The sequence below is a fragment of the Thunnus thynnus genome, chromosome 22, assembly GCF_963924715.1.
Source record: "Thunnus thynnus chromosome 22, fThuThy2.1, whole genome shotgun sequence".
NCBI classification, from domain to species: domain Eukaryota; kingdom Metazoa; phylum Chordata; class Actinopteri; order Scombriformes; family Scombridae; genus Thunnus; species Thunnus thynnus.
The window spans coordinates 240,197-257,966 of NC_089538.1; positions in this window are offsets into that span (position 1 = coordinate 240,197).

Genomic DNA, 17,770 nt, shown 5'->3' on the forward strand with positions numbered 1-17,770 from the left:
TCTGGTCTACACCTAGCTGGTCAGGGGTACATCCTACAGCAAGATAATGATCCAAAAAAACCTCCAGGCTGTCAGAAATACTGTACCTTAGAAGAAAACCAGCAGAGTCATCAAGCTGGTTTGGGATGAACTGAAAAGCAAAGCAACATGAGAGTGCAACATATTTAACTTCTGCAACAGTATCGGGAAGAACTTTCCTGATAATATTTGATTTCCATTGTAGAAATAATGCCTTTTCGGCTGTTATATCTATAAATTTAGATTAAGGTTGATAGAGGACGCACATGCGTTGCCCCACCAGTCACAGGGCTCAGGGTCATTCAGGATCAACAAGCTTAAGAAATTATCGGATTTGAAATCAGTAAATACAGTATATACATATATACATATATACAGTATCTACAGTATGACATAAACAGCAAAAATGAATCTATATTGTGTTCTCTTTCCTAATGGGTGCCATCCCAGGCATGCAATACACACTAATTCACCACTACCCTCTTCCTGAGCCCACTTCAATCTATTACAAGTAAATGGGTGTAAAAGGGGCCCTTAAACCAAACCACAGGATTCATGAGTGATTAGCTGAGATGCCAATCAAGAACCTACACAAGGGAGGCTGTCCCTATTAGTATTTCTCATGCTATCAATAATTATAGTAAGAGAAGCAGAGACTTTAAGCTACTCTGTTCCACTTTTTTCAGAAATTAAGTATTTACATTAGGTTTGATATTAATCATTGCCAGCTCCTGTGGTCCAGCCCAGCGGATGGCAACAACATGACAAAGAAGGAGTAGTCAATGGCAAAATGGTATGGTAGCTGAACTTACAGGCTATTGCCACTTTTTTGCATATTAACATTGCTGTAACTATAACAGAAACAGTAGGCCTTAAAGCAGAAAAGCAGAATATGAGAGCAAAGCTGTGACCTTTCACAGGCGCATCACTGATGGATTTTAGAACTTATTTTGCTGTTTAAGCCTTAATTAGGCACAACTCCGCTTCTTACAGTGAATTCACTGATATTGTTCTTATTAATTATCATTTTGGCAGTATTATTAGAGAATTCTACTTCCTGTTTGTATAAAGTTTGACATTCACAATCATTTAATGACAGAGCATTAAGTTGGGATGCTCATTTAATTCCTATTAGCTCACATGCTGTGAGTTCTGCTGGAAGGAGAGAGTGCTGCTCATATTATTATTGTGGTTTTATGAGGGTTTTTTAACTTTGTTTTCCCCCATGTTTTCCCCCATCACACCACTAGGGGAAAATCATTTTTATAGAGGAGAAAAATCTCATCAACAAATTAAAATAGTTTCTCTCAAAGTTTAACCTATTTTTAACTTATTTTATTTTCTTTGTGCAAAAGAGATGATGATTGAGATAACAAATTCATTACAGTGATGGCGAAAGGCGAAACAAGACGTGTGCTCTCTCTTCATGTTTTATCTTGTGCTGCTGCAGCCTTTACGTTAATCTGACGGTATTCACTTTAGACTTGTACCATGTTCAAAGTGATATGATAATGCTGCTACGTGCTAAGTGCACCAACAACAACATTGCTAACGTGCAAACAGAAGCCCTTACTGCCTGTAGCCCCATTCAGGTAAATAATTGTCACCCACCACTGTCCATATATGTTATCTTATGGATCTGTACACAATCAGATTCACTAGTTTTTGTCATGTTCCTATTGTTTCACAGTAGGATGTAATGCTTATTCACTGATTTTACATGGGAATTTGTCATTGAGTCCAAATATCTTCAGTTAATTTCCTCTGCTTTTAGACAGTCCTCATCTTCAAATTATTAACATAGTTTGGTGATAGGAGGGACGATTTGTGTGAATGTGATTGCAAAAGATGAAAAGTGATCAAAATGATTGAGTTGTGTTAGTCTAAGTTTGGATGGAATTATATTAAATATGAGGCTTGCTAAAGGTATGCAAACGTGTAGCCTACATTACACTTCAGTCCTACAAATATTCCCTCCATTCAAGCCTGTGTTTTCTCTTTCACTGTGATCACCAGCTGCTCCAGTGGATTTGCAGGTGAGAGTTCACCTTTGTTCATCTTTGTCATTCACTTGGGATGTGTACAGTTGGCCAAGTGCTGCACTATGTTTGGAAATTTGGAAACTTATTACTTATTATTGGTGTGTTTCTGATCAATATTTTTTTATTACCCACATCATATACATTATATCAGGTCCCTTTTCAGGGCCGAATTTTGTTGAACAGAAACATAAAGTGACCGTACCACTACTGTTTTAATCTGAGACAAATAACAGAACAAATTCAGGTATAATGCCACTACCAAGTTTAGATTTGATTTGATTATCAATCTAGTAACAGTTCTTAGATTTGTGTTCTCTGTAGGTCTAATAAATGAAGCATAAACCAACTTTCACCATCATTTTTCTTTTCCATTTTAACCTGTGTCATGAATAATAATACAACCAGGGAGAGGAGGTGAGTCTGTAAACACATTTTAATTAAATCAGAATTTTTTATGAGGCTGAAGGAGACAAGATTGAATACTTTGATTTATGTATGTCTCAAATGCCAGTAATATGATTTTAAAGAGTAACTTAACATCAAGCTGAAAAGCAAATGTTTTGCTGTTCCAGCTCTGGTTGAAACTGTCAAGCATGTCTCCCCTCTGACCACACCCAGCACCACCGATGGGGGCGGTAGGGTGTGATCAGAAGTGTGCTCTGTTGCACTGTACCACTGGAGGTCAGCAAAAACAAGTTTTTCGGGAGATGTTCAGGCTTTTTAAAAAATGTGTCTTCTTTCAATGACTTGACATGGTACAGTTTTAACCTTTCCAAAAAGGTAAATCTAACATGTTGTACCATGGATTTGTTCAGTTGCTTTTTCACCCATTGTGTGTGTTATGCACCCTAACACACCCCCAACACACACACACACACACACACACACATTATTTGCTATACTGACCAAGGGAATGAGCCATGTTCCTCAAGGGGATTTGTGTTTTTTAACTGACACCAGTATCTTACACCAGTAAACGATATACATCAGGGCAAGCAGCACAAGCCTTCAAAAGCTTTCCAAATAAACTTCAGTTTTACAAACTCATTTCAAACACTTTTAGACTCTCTGAGTCCAAATGAAGTTAACACAGAAATTAGCCACTCAGCTGAGTGCCCAGGGATGTACATCCAGGGTAACTTCATGGTTAAAGGTGAAGGGGTATTTCTGCACCCAGTAGAACTTACGTCTCTGGGACCCTCACAGTGTTCTATCCTGATATGAAGGTGATTAAAGGCACAATTCCGGTTTATTTCAACATGGTGTATATTTTTCATAAATGTGGCCATTGTACCCCTATGGGTCGTGATAACTTTGCACTCCTCAACTCCATTATTGGGATTTGGGTAAACGAGGACTTACATAAAACAACATATATCGGGGCAAGCTTTCCAAATAATCATTTTAAATGATTTTTACATGAATCATTTAAAATGCTTGTCTCTGAGTCAGACCAAAAGTTAACACGGAAACTAGCTGCCTGTAGCAGCCTTCATGGCTAACTGCATAGGGATCTACTATCTATCCAGGGCAACTTGCCAGTTTACTGAACCATCCTGCAGATGAGGCTGACTTTCAGAATGGTAATACTGTATTCTGAACCATACTTGTTTGAGCTGAAGTACACAGATAGGTGCTATATCAAGTAGAAGAAGAAAAATGAAGAAGGCAACAGGACTGTCAGGAAAGACAACATACCTCAGGGAAACTGGTGGTGTTCCTGCAGTCACTGCTCTCCTGCCAAGTGAGAAGGAAAACTTTTGCTGCAGAGTGGAACTTGTTGATACCAAACTTGGAAAATATAGAATCTAGAATTATCCCAGCTGTGAACTACATCAAACATATTTGCAAGTGCTTATCAACATTCTTGCCCTGGAGACTTATGTTTCACCTCCCCAGAATCATCTGGAGGCCAAGCCGGCTGGACCAAACGCTCAGCTCTCCATTCGGTAAGAAAAAAAACATTACAACAGGTAAAACACTGTGTGAGAGATTATGATATGTACATCTCTATTGTCCAGCGATACTCCATGAAAACTGCACAGTGTCTATTTTGTAATTTTATTCTAGTAATTTGGACTCTTTTACTTCTCTAGAATGAACATGCTAAATGTTTTAGGCTGTACCCACAGCCATGTAAACAAACTGACGTGCAGTTGTAGATCCTAAGCAGTTGACCATGATGGCCATTCCAGGTAGCCAGTTTCTGTGTGTACTTTCAGTTAAACTCAGAGACAAGTGTTTGAAGTGATTCATGTAAAAATCATGTTTATTCAGAAAGCTGTAGAAGGCTTGTGTGGCTTGCCCCAATATACGTTGTCCTGTTTCCCTGAATCTCTAGACTTTCCCAAACCTTAATCATAATCATTACTTGCAAAACCTTTACTTGCCCTTAACCTTAAACCAAGTCTACACCCTAAAATGTAATGATTTACTTATTGAGACTTGCTTTCTGTGCCCAAAAGGGAGGCAAATCCCCACAATGTGACTGTGTTAACAGATTTATGTCCCCACAGCATGAGTAATTCCAGGTACTCACACACACACACACACACACACACACACACACACACACACACACACACACACAAACACATAACATATAAGCTGCATCACATGCATACACATGCTCTGATGGGCCCTGAACAGGCAAGCACAAATAACAAATAAAAACAGTGCTCCCTCCAGCTGTCCATGACATATAACTCCCTGCAGCAACACTTCCAATGACCCACCTGCCAAACACACACAGATACACACCCACCACATCCCAGTTTGGTTAAGTCCTCCTAACCCCCCAGTATCCCAATATGACATCCATCCAGCCTCAAAACATGCTGCATCTCTCTGTGTTTTTGTCCTGCTCTCAGCCTAGGTGGCCCTTCTTCCAAAGGTATTTTCTCTGTGGCCAAGATACCCATGCCCATCCCCCAACTGCCCAACACACATACACATCCCTGTCACCCACTCCACCCCCTGTTGGGTGCTGGATTGGGGGGATTATGCGAGTGGGAGGCTTGTAAAGGGCCTGCCATGGTCTTTCTGTTGTGTGACGGATGGCTGGGAGGCTGAACAGGCCTGTTTTGCATGAGAAGAGAAGCCAGCAGAGGGGAGAATAGAGGTCTATTCAATGAGGCCTGTCACCCAAAACCACCCTCATGCACCGAACCCTCACACCCCACCCCTTCATCATCCATCCCTTCATCCTTTCGTCCCACCTCCTCCTCCTCTTCCCTTGCTCTCCCTCTCTATTTCAGCCTCCTTTTCTTCCCTCATTTTGTGGCTTTCATTTGCCTGTCTTCACTGCTTCTTTTTCACCCTATAATCTACACCCCACCCCCACTCGGCTGCCCTCCTTACTTCTTGATTTCATCCCACTTAATTTCTGTTCATTCAGATTTCCCCTCCTTTCCATCAAGCTGTTTTTTGTACCCCTGTGAGTTCCATAACATTTGAATCCTCTCATTATTTTGCGGGTATTGTGAATGAGAAGCTATAATGGAAATGTCATGGTCAAAGCTCTTTAACACTAAAAGAAGTCATGTGACTTGACTCTGACATGCTGACTGAGTCCACATTTGAGTCAGCAGGAGATATTATGGCATAATTAGCTTAAAGCTGTGTTAAAATATTTTGAGCCACCAGGGGGCAGGAAAACACCAAAACAAGGCAAACATAAAGCACAAGCATGTCATATATGAAGTTGATATTACTAACATATTACATGTCTACTCTCTAATACCCGGTTCTTTAACTGCTAAATGCTGCACTATGTTCACCAGTCTCTCTGCAACACCCTCTCTGCAACAGACAGGATGTACAATGGGTTTATCAAAGCTTTTTTCTTTACCTGAATTGGCTTACGTGGATTGATGAGAGCTGTTGGACTTAAACCTTCCTGTAAATGTGTTAAACCAAACCAATAAGGTCAAAAGAGCTGAAAAGCTCAGCAGAGATGTAGAGTTGGGTGATAATTTTCTGTGATTTCGATACTGTGAAGGACTCATTCGCCCTTTCACATCAGTATTAATATGTGAAGACTGTCAGTACATATCCACTGAAGTCTCAGTTATGTTTTTAAAATGATTATGATCAATCTCAGTGTTTTGAGACATTTTGAAGAAATGAAAGAGACACTGCTAGAAAAAACCCTGAAAACAGTTTATTCTGAGATTGTATCAAAACTCTACAGTCCCTGGCATGTTTCAGGGCCCCTGTCTAACTATAGACCCCCTGAATAGTCATCATATAGCAGTGGCAATGAGAAGAGTGTCTTCATTTGCAGTCCCTAAATTGAGAGGTTCTACATGAATTTTACTTATGGATGGCACAGACGCAGTCACTTCATTCACTTTTTAAATCTCTCAACATGCTGACAGGGTCGGTGAGTAATGTTAGCTGATGTTCTGTTTTTTTGTAATCAGCAGACGTTAAGCCGTCACACACAGATACAGTCATTTGGAGTAGTATAGCCATCCTCAGATGGTTGCTGGCAAGATATTTCCTGCAAATGTTTCTCTTAAGAATCAAAATATTTTTACTGTCATGACAAGGGGATTAATACAGGAAGTTTTACTATTTGCAATCAAAACATTTGTAGCAGTGGCATTATATTGCACATGGAAGTGTATCCATATACTGACTGCATCCTCTGTTATTGTTTAATTTTGGTAAATAACAACAAAATAAGGCAGATTGTAATGATGGAAATGTTATGGGTCCCAAGCGTGAGCATCACAGAAACAAACTGTATTGTAGTTTTTGTGGTCATCTCATTGCACAGATAATCCTTTCATTGTGCATGGCCATGAATTTTAGTGTTTCCTGAAACATAAATTTAAGCGAAGAAAGGACATTATCCCTATATTTATATATTTATAATATTTATCCCTGACAGCATTAATATTTGTTATATTGTTTATCTGTGTTTTTGGATTGCACATGCTTTAGGCAAACCATTTTTCTCTTTCTCAGAGACCTCAGCATCTCTTCTCTCATCCTTTTTATCTGTCTGCTGCATTTGAAGGGGATGAGAGGAGCTTGCGGCCGTGATAACTTTCCAGAGTTGAAAAAAGTAAATGGTGTCAGCTTAATGAGAATAGGAATATAGTGCATACTAGGAGTGTGCCCAAATATAAATACATTATTCGGCAAAGCACAAGTAGTGTTTTTTTTTTTTTTAAATAATATTTGTTACATACAAATATTTTAAAAATTATTTGTTTTCAGGAAGAAAAAAAACATGTCAAATACCAGTGCGTGTCTCTCTCCTCTGCTCCGCTGTTACGTCTATCAGCAGGTCTCAACAAGGGGAGTGACATCCACCTGCTACATCACTCACATTTCCTAATTTGGACATCACTCCCAGAGTTGGGGCTGTTCCTCAGAGATAAAGCCGAGCTACTGACACACGCAAAGTGCTTCCAAGGGACTCTCTATAACCTGTTGTGTCCCCTTATCCTTTCCACAAAGTTAGATTGTAAAAAAAGGCAATACATGAAAAGTGCAAAGAAATAATTGCCTTTGAAGTTCTTCACTATACATTACATGGTGTGCTGTCTGTGTTATGGCTGTATAAATAGGTAGAGGTCTGTCTGCAATGAGGCAATGATAAGAGTTTAAGCTCAGTAGTCTGGGAGACTCCAGTTCGAGATCCAGTGTGGGGACCTCCTTTGTAAGGTAATTTATTCATGAACACTTACTGTAACACTTTAATTTTCTAAAATTAAAAGCATACCAAATATAGGATTTTTAATCCTTGTTCCACATTTATTCAACTACAAATACAAATAATTTTGCTGCCTCAACAAATACAGATATAAATACAAATACCGGGCTCTCTGCACATCCCTAGTACATACATGACGCAAGTGTACTGTTTTTTTTTCTAGCACGTGCAGTTGGTGCACTTTTAGTGCGTATGGTCCCTCACAGACATGGGCAAATGAGGAAATTTACGTCACACTGACCGTCCACCGTTTGGTGAGCTGCTACCTGTTTTTTTTCTTGAGAATGTGGCCAAATTGCTCAGATATCATTTGCACCTGGCTGAGATCTGATTACAGTGCTAGCCAGACAACCTCTGGATGTGATCTAGATGATGCATTCTAATAACAATTTGCACTGGTGCATTTATACCTGCATTAAATAACAAGTCCTCCAAATTAAACAATCAAATATGTGGGTTGACATAAAACTATTACAAATCACTGTTCAAAAATAATGATGTTTTGTGATGTGACAATACTGTGGTTAAGGTCTGGTTAGATTTAGGCACAAAAAACACTTGATTAGGGTTAGGGAAACATCAGGGTTTGGGTTAAAATGATCACTTTGTTAAGGTTAGAGAAACATGTGGTGTGGGTTAAAGTTACTATGTCCTTTAAGTTAGGCAACTTTCATTGTCATGGCTACAATAATAATCACAGGGTTAAAGTTAGGGGATGATTGCAGTTAAGTTTTTTTTAAAAAACTGTCCCAACTTGCAGCTGGAAATGGGAAATGAACAGCGGTCTCCTGTGTCCAAGTCCACCGTTTTATGGGATTTTTTTTTGTTTTAAATCGGCGAGTCCCTCGACTTAAGGAATCCTTAAGCTGTCTTTTAAAAAGGAGGCTTTTAGTTTCAAGTGGTATGTGTAAATCTGGCAGTAATGAGACTGAAAAGGTGGCGCTAGTTAAAAAATAATGATCTGTGTAGGTTGTCCCTCTACCAGCCACCTCAGCTACTGTTGTCATGGCCCATCACAATTTAACAGAAGTTTCAGTTTACCAGTGAGCTCCATCAGCCTCCCCACAAACTAATTTTTAACTCCAGCTAACAGAAATCTGAGGAGTGTTCACATGGACTCTTCCATGTGCAAAAAATAATAAACCTCAATGTGAACTTTGATACTGATTATGTCTAAGACATTTCATGAAGGCAGAAGAGTTATGTTACTCAGCAGGACTGTGTCAAACATTGAAAGCAGTATCAACAAATACTGCAACATTAAAAATGTAATACTAGTTCACTTACTTCCCTGGTCCAAGGCCCTGTAATCATATTCCTACAGTATAATATCCCGACAGTGACTTCGAACAGTCCTGGTAGGTAGCATACATAACATATTTGTATGTAATTGATGACATTAATATTTCTTTAAACATTCCTTATTTATCCCACAGCTTTCCGGTGTAGTGACTCAAAACTGAGTTTATGGTATTTTTGTCTCTCCAGATATCAGGGAACAGATTTATGAGCCAGATTTCTATCACAAGTGATACTGCAGCAGTCAAAGCTAACCAGAGAAGGGGGAATATTTACACCCACATTGGGTTCGACACACCCACCCTAGCAGTTTATACCACAAAAACAGGACAACACATGCACCACTGTGGCATTCCCAACTATTACAGCCAGTTTACTGCGGTGGACCTTGTGACCAAAGACTACATTTAATAGGATAAGAAAAACTCAGATGTAATTTACTGGAAAATATCTTAACACAACCCAAACACTAGCTGGACTGAAGGAAATCCGACACATAACTTTGAATGTATGACATCGCTTGTATAGGAGCGTACATGTGTGACTGTGCGAACAAAAACCCACTTGACAGGAAGGTAAGGAGAGGACTGGAACTGCTGCTGTCTTCACCTCAATTTTCCCAACTGTGACAACCAAGTAGATAATGAAGATTTTATAGCCATCAAACAAACAAACAAACAAACAAGCAAAACAAAACAAAACAAATCAAAACAAAAAAACAGAGAGAGCATGACTCTGATCGAGAGGAAGGTGGAAACCCACTACCATGTTGGCTTTTTCTGTGTCTGATGTGACACACACAAACACATGCAACAAGTGTAAAGATTGAGAGGGGACAGAAGGAGCTGAAAAAACTGCACTGCCATTCTATTCCCTCTGAAACCATAGATGAAGACAGACAGATGAAGAAAAGCAGAGAATGTGAGTGCTGGTGAGTTGTTTTTGAAAGAGGAAAGCCAGGGGAGGGAAGAGGAGGAGGGAGTGGAGGAGGGAGAGGGCTAGGTTTGCAAGGGATTCCACACAGTGTTGTCGTGGAGATGGAAATGGGAGACTGGAGCCTCACAACTTCTAATTAATCACAAACACATGGTCACAAATACACACCTGCAGCATGCACACACAAATCTGCATATTACACTGTCCAACTGACTCTCAAGGAAGCCCACTCTTATACACACTTCTGGTAAGATGCTGCACACACACACACACACACATACACAACACAAATCATGCTTTCATTCTCAGACACAGAAAAACATTATGTACAACCACCAGCCTTCAATCATCACTCACTGTCACACACACACACACACACACACACACACACACACAAATATGTTAGACAGGTAAGATTTCCTAGCACTTGACTGACAAATGCATAAATATGTGTGTGTGTGTGTGTGTGCGTGTGTGACAGTGATCTATCTGGCAGGGTTGTAGTGAGGGCTGAGGCACTGCTTGCTGTACTGGGTTACCACATAGCCTACTAACCAATGTAGGTTTACACTGTACAACTACAGTGTGCCTCTCCTAACAAGTGTAGTTACTAGGGGTGTGCCTGAATAAAAATACGTTATTCTGCAAAGCAAAATTGTTTGTTTTTTTTACAAATATTTATTCTATATAAATATTTTAAAAAAATATTTGTTTTCGAGAAGAAAAAAAAAGTCAAATACCAGTGCACAGGTCAGAAATTTTCCTAGAGTAGGCAAAGTTATAGTTGCAGTGCCAACACACACACACACACACACACACACACACCTCCCATTAACTTTCTAGGTAACGTTATTTCTGCCATGATCTGCTCCTCTCATTATGGTTAGGGGTTTAGCTGCAATAATAATTATGAATACAGTGCTATGAAAAGTCACATTTAACAATCTGCGACAAATACACAATATAACTTTACTTTGCCAACTTAAATGCCTGGTGAACAAGCAAGCTAGATTGCAAATTACGTAACATTAGGCTAATGATGTTAATGTTAAATATTTTCTCAGAGTTGGCAGGTCTGTGTTAATTTTAGTTAATTCAATTCACAATTTCAACTTTCCACATCCACCCCAGTCCATTTACATTTGCAAAGGAGTTAAAAGAACTTGATGAACCAACCAGCTGGAGTGAGGAGGGAAACGAGAGGGATAAAATCGATATTGTATTGCTGTTGACTTGCAGTCTCTTGAAATGACATTACGCATTTGTCAATCATGATCTTCCCTGCTGCTAGATATTTAGGTGAAGACAGGGGGAATGAATCCGGCACTCTGATAGGTGGAACCCTTCTTCTTTTGCTTTTCAGCAGGCTAGACACTGCTGCCTCTTGCTGTTTGACTTGACTACTGCATGTGAACAACTGAACTCATAGGCGTGACCAGTTTTCTGCGTAGTTTAGAGACAAATCGCACCAGCGTACTTTGATGTCAAAATGCATACCTGCTATGCAAGATGTCTACAGGTTGTATCCTCACTCTCAAAGATTGTGAGGTAAACAGTAGACTTACCATGTTTATGTAACAAAGAAATCTACCAGGAATGTGTTTGATTGGCCAATGCAGTATGTTGCTGGATGACACTGCATTGCCTTGTGGTGAACACGAAGAGGGATTCAACTTTTTGCCAAATGACCCTGGGTGGTTTTTGGCTTAAAGCCCACTATATCAGGGCAGTTGTTTCATTTAGCACATTTAAATACACACAAGAAATGAGGATACCCTGAGAAATCAGGTTACACAGGAAATCAGGAATCGTGTTTCTATGCACTGTGCTAACCTGGTTACTGTAAATCAATGTATACCTGTAGCGAGTGACTTATTTTGGAACCATGGCTCCCTGATTTTACTTTACTGATTTTACTGATTTTACATCAGGGCTAATGTTTCCAAACATCGTATAGCCTCTTTTGCAGGTAGATAGTTTTACATAGGTAGGTAGATAGTGAATAATTAATACAATGTTATGAGCAGTGGTGGAATAAGTATTTAGATCCTTTATTTAAGTAAAAGTACCAATATAACATTGTATAAGTATTCCATTACAAGTTTAAGGCATGCATGAAAAATCCTACTTAAGTGAAAGTACCTAAGTATCAGCAGCAAAATGTAGTTTAAGTATTGCAGTAAAAGTAGTGGTTTGGTCCCTCTGATATATTATTATATATGACATATGACATCATTAGATTATTAATACTGAAGCATCAGTGTGTAAGCAGCATGTCATTGTTGTGGGTAGTTTGGAGGTAGTTTGAACTACTTTAGACTTTTACTACTTTTATTTATTTATGTATGTATTTATTTATTTATTTATTTATTTATTGGGACCATGTACAGTGCTAAACACAAATGTTACCATTTGATGTACTGTACCAGAGTTAGCTTATAGCTAATTTTCATCTGCAGTCCCTTAGGCAGGTCACAATTAAAACATATAACAGCACAATAACAAAGAGTACAAAGCAAAAAACACACAGTGCACATAATACAAAATAAAGAGCTACACACAATAGCACATCACATACACTCACAATGACAACTATAAATGACTAATGTAAGCTTGTCAAATTAAAGCAAGATTATTTGCGTTCATTTGAAGACCATGAGATGAAATTTAGAGTCAGTGGTTACAGAGCTGAGCAGTTTTTAGCAGATTTTTTAATTTGGTTTTAACGTACTGGTGAAACTGCAGCTCTTCATACCATCAGGTAGGGCATTCCACTGAGTTGTGGCTTTCACGGATAAAGCTGATTGCCCAAATACAAACGAAATGGTATGGCACAATATTGTATAGAGGTTATTCTGGAGGATCTAATAAAACTTTCTGAGCAAGTATACACAAAGTCACGTAGGGGAGGAGGGGCCAAACCATTTAAATTTTTATAAACTAGGCACAAATTTGAGAATAATCTGAAATTCTCAAAGCTCAGTAAATTGTATTTCTCCAGTACCCTACAGTGATGGATATGCATTGGCTTTTTGTCCAGAGTTTTTAGAGTTTTTTTGTATGAGGACTCAACAGGTCTTATGGCTGTTTCTCCAGCCTGCCCCCAACATGTGATTCAATAAGACATATGGGAAAGAATCATAGCATGCATAAATATCTTGACTGAGTCCAAAGAGAGACAGTTTCTAATATGTTTAAAAGTTGCTAAATTGTTCTTTATGGTTTTAACTGTTTTTTTCTTAAAGTTCAAATTTGGATCCAGTGTCACACCAAGATGTTTAAAATCAGTGACTGTGTCAATCCTTTCAGTTTTTATGAGAATATCAGCATTAGGAGGTTGTACCATGGTTTTAGAGAAAAACATACCCTTTGTCTTGTTTACATTTAGACTCAGACATGATTGATCAAGCCAATGTGTGATCCTTTCCACTGCAATTGTTAGTTTAGCAGCAGCATGTGTGTACACAACAGTGTCATCTGCATACATTTGCAGTTCTACATCATGACACTGTTGAGGGAGATCATTAGTATATAGGCTAAATAATAGGGGACCTATCACTGACCCTTGTGGAACACCCATTGTGCACTTCATGTTACTGAACAGTGCATCACAAACTATAACACATTGTATCCTATTAGATAAATATGAAGACATCCATGCCAGTGCTCTAGATGAGAAGTTAAATCTAGAGAGTTTCAATATTAAAACATCATGATTGACTGTGTCGAATGCTTTACGCAGATCTAAAAATACAGCACCAAATACTCCTCCTTTATCAAGTCTTGATTTAATTTGTTCTATTAAGTGCAAGGTAGCAGTTTTGGTGGAATGATTTGCTCTAAAGACAAATTGCATACAATGTAGACCAAAACTGCTTGTATTAAGAAATGTTGTCGGTTGTTCAATGACAACTTTCTAAGCAACCTCTGACTACTGGAAGTATACTTATTGGTCTGTAGTTACAGGCTTCAAGGCGGTCTCCAGATTTAAAAATAGGCGTGATAATGGCACTTTTCCATTTTCCATCAGGAAAGGAGCTGACAAAAAGACAAGTTAATTAAATAAGCAATGGGGGTTAGTTAAAATATCTTTGTGTGATCTAACAAACATGGTGTCAAATTGGAAAGCATCTCTACTTTTGGAGCTTTTTAAGGAGCTGATGATTTTGTTAACTGTAACTCATTAGTCTCTACCAGCTCGAAAACCTGGCCTGTAGCATCTATAGGAACAATATCCAGTTTCCTTTTCATAAATTTTTTTCCTAACTCAAGTAAAAAAATATTAAAGACAGAAGCAACAATAAGATGATCTTCAATTAAGTTTTCCTGTACTTTGAGTTTAAAATCTCATAAAATTTTGGGTCCCTCCTCATGAGATTATCAATGTTTTTCCAGATCAATTTACTGTTGCCCTTTGCCTCATTCAATATATTGAGATACAAATGTGATTTAGCTTCTCTTAGCTCTTGGATAACTTTGTTCCTTAAACCTTTACAGTGTTTCCCCTAGAATTTTTTTCAGGCCTGGTGGTACGCACCAAAAAAACCCTAAAGAGATGAGGCACACTGAATGGCATGTTTGTGTGGTCAGATCAAAAGGAGAGAATGACTTAATAAGCTGCATTTATTGCATAAAAATAAGCTTGAGCTTCCACCTCCTATCTGCCCCTCTCACTTCTTCCACTTCTGTCAGTCTACCTTCTTCCCCATATGTATTTTTGCTTGGCTCCAGAGTTTTGGAGAAAACTGTAATATATTTGATTATTTGTGTCCTGTGTTAGAGCTTTTTCTCTTTAGGTGGTGCCATTAGCTAACCTGCATCCCATATGTTTGTGGTCTTACAGCAGTGGCACTCACAACACCTCAAAAGTTTCCCAGGCAATGACATAGAAGTGGACTCATGTTTCAGAACAGTGCTGTACAGACGTTCCTAACACAAATGATTATTGATTTCTGAATGAATGGATATTTGGCGTTATTTTTCGCATTAAAGAAATTATTTTTTGGCCCAGTGGGGCCTCTTGTTGGCCCGGTGGCCCTCCAGGCCCCTACAATTGTAGGGGAAACACTGCTTTATAAATTAGCATGTCAGTGTCTCTTCTAGTTTTAATCACCTTAGCCTTAGTCTTAGTTGCCATGGTCCTAAATCTATTTTTAGTCATTTTTCTTGCACATAGGGTTATAATCTGATAAGCTAGTGATTAAATTATTACTTTAAATTATTCTCTGTGGTTTTTAAGTAAATATCAGATCAATTTGTGTACTGGAGCATTTTGCAATCTTAGTTGGGCCTTTTACTAGTTGTTCTAATTGGAATTTCTCTGTGATCATTTTTAGTTTTTACCTCTTAGATTTATCCTCCCAGTTCACATTAAAATAACCCATAAATAATAATTCTTTATTGAGATTGCACTCTTTCAAGACTTCTGTGAGTTGATCATATGAAGTGTCATCTGCAGAAGGAGGCCTATAGACACCTATGATGTTAAAAGACATTTGTTGAGATAACACTATTTTTATCCCAACATATTCTAACGTGTTACCCACATTGTAAACCACATATTCACATCTGATATTGTCTCTCACATCAAAAAGCATCCCCCCCTCCTCTTCCATCAGGTCTGTCTCTTCTAAAACATTGGCATTTGGGCACCGTGAACACACTTGCAGGAGTTGTTTGTTTCAACCATGTTTCAGTCAGACAGAGAGAGTCCAGCTTTGAGTCAGACAGAAGATGAGTTAGCTGATTGCTCTTAGAAGTAATGCTTCTGATGTTAAAATGTCTACTAAATAAACGGTTTCAACTTTGGGTCCCACAAGACTTTTGCATGATTGACAGTTTGGAAGATTTTGAATAACCTCTTGCCTCCTCACTGCAGGGTTTCGACACACAGTGGTGTCAGCAGCAGGTTTGTGAGAGACACTGGACCTATCAAGGTCTCCACAGTCCGGGAGCGAAACGTTATTTATTGAGACATCATCATCATCATCATCATGATCATCATGCCTGGTGTTAACAAAGTTTAGTCTGTTAAGGGAAAAGCCTGGCTCAGAAGGTTGATGCTCACTCATCACTGGTACCAGAGGAGTCCTGGACACACTTGGTCACAAATCAGCACAGAAGTTCTGCAACGCTCCAGGGGTCAATGGTCCAGGATTTCGCTGAATATCTCCAGAGAGCAGGAGCAGCATGAAGAGGAGACCTGCTATTCTCCAAAACAGGGTGGCAGATGACCAGTCCACTGGATCAGTGATTCGCTCTAGTACCTGGGCTTGTCTGTGCCGCAGGACAGAGGAATAGATTGCAAAATATCCCAGTAAGTTATGATGAAAACTCAGTGAAGGAGCGTCAATTGGCAATTGTATTGCATTTATGGACAGTGTACAGTTTTAAACATAAATGTTAACATTTGATGCACTGCACCAGAGTAAGCTTAAAGCTAATTTTCATCTGCAGTCCCTTACAATTAAAACATATAACAGCACAATAACAAACAGTACCATGCAAAAAACACACAGGACACAGTATACAAAATACCACACTACACACAATAGCACATCACATACATCCACAATGTCAACTAGAAATTAATGATGCAAGCTTGTCAAATTAAAGTCACTCGGTGTTCCAGCTGTTTTCCGTCAATGTTGATGTCTTGCTCTGGCAAGACATCAACATTGACATTGACACAGTAGTCCAAAAAGAACTCCATGAAACACAGCCCAGGTCTTTTCACTGATGAAAAACTGCTCTGAACTTTTTTTTGACAGGCATGCTCTGGGGTATGATAAACGGCCGCGGAGGACAGTCCTAGGCAGCAATCCCATGCAGGATCTCTGTGGCCTGAGGGAAGAAGCCCCTCTTAAGTCCCTCAGCACTGGCCTGGTGCACTCGGAACCTCCTCTTGACCTCAGCGGGGGAGAAAAGGCCACCATCAGTTAGGATCCCCAAAAGATCCATGTGGCCAGGACCATTTCCTTTGATGTTGAGCTGGAATATTATTCACAAAAAGTTTACACAAGTGCATAAATTTAGTGAAGCTGACAGAGAGGTGACTGGATAGGTCCAGCATGTGTGGGTTACATTACCAGCAAGGATCCTTTAATTTTTCCTCTTGTTTTCATAAAATAACTCTTCTGTTAGCTTCTTTAGTGCTGTATCTCCTTTGGAATATTGGTAACAGCAGGTAGGTAAGATGATATTTTCTTTTCTGTTCTTGCTGATCAATGTTATGACTTCTTCTTTAGAGTCCTTTCTGAAGATTAGGAGGTTATTTTGAAAAATGTTCCACTTTTTTAGGTCCAAGTGTGAGATGTAATCAGGAGCTCACTCCCAGTGCAGCCGCTCCTCCGGAATTCTGACTTCATCATCTGGTCATTTAAACCATTGGATCACAACCTAGGGGTTGGACCCCTCAAAGGGGTCACCAGATAAAACTGAGGGGTTGTGAGATGACTAAAGGGAGAGGAAAGAAGAAAAAACAAAACTGAGGTTGAACTGTAGAAGCAGTTTATGGCCTTCCACTGGTTGATTTTGCTGCCAATCAAAGGTGTCTGTGCTACTATTGGCTAGTTTTATTGCCTCCGCCTCTGTTTTTTTCTCCTGTGTATGCTCGTTCGTCTCTCTCGGGCAGTTTAACTGAGTGGGGAATGTGCCTTTGTCCCGCTCAGCAAGTGAGAGCCCAGAAGCTCCACCCCACTGTGATGTGATGATGTTTATATCAAACAGTCCCCCATGCACTCAGACG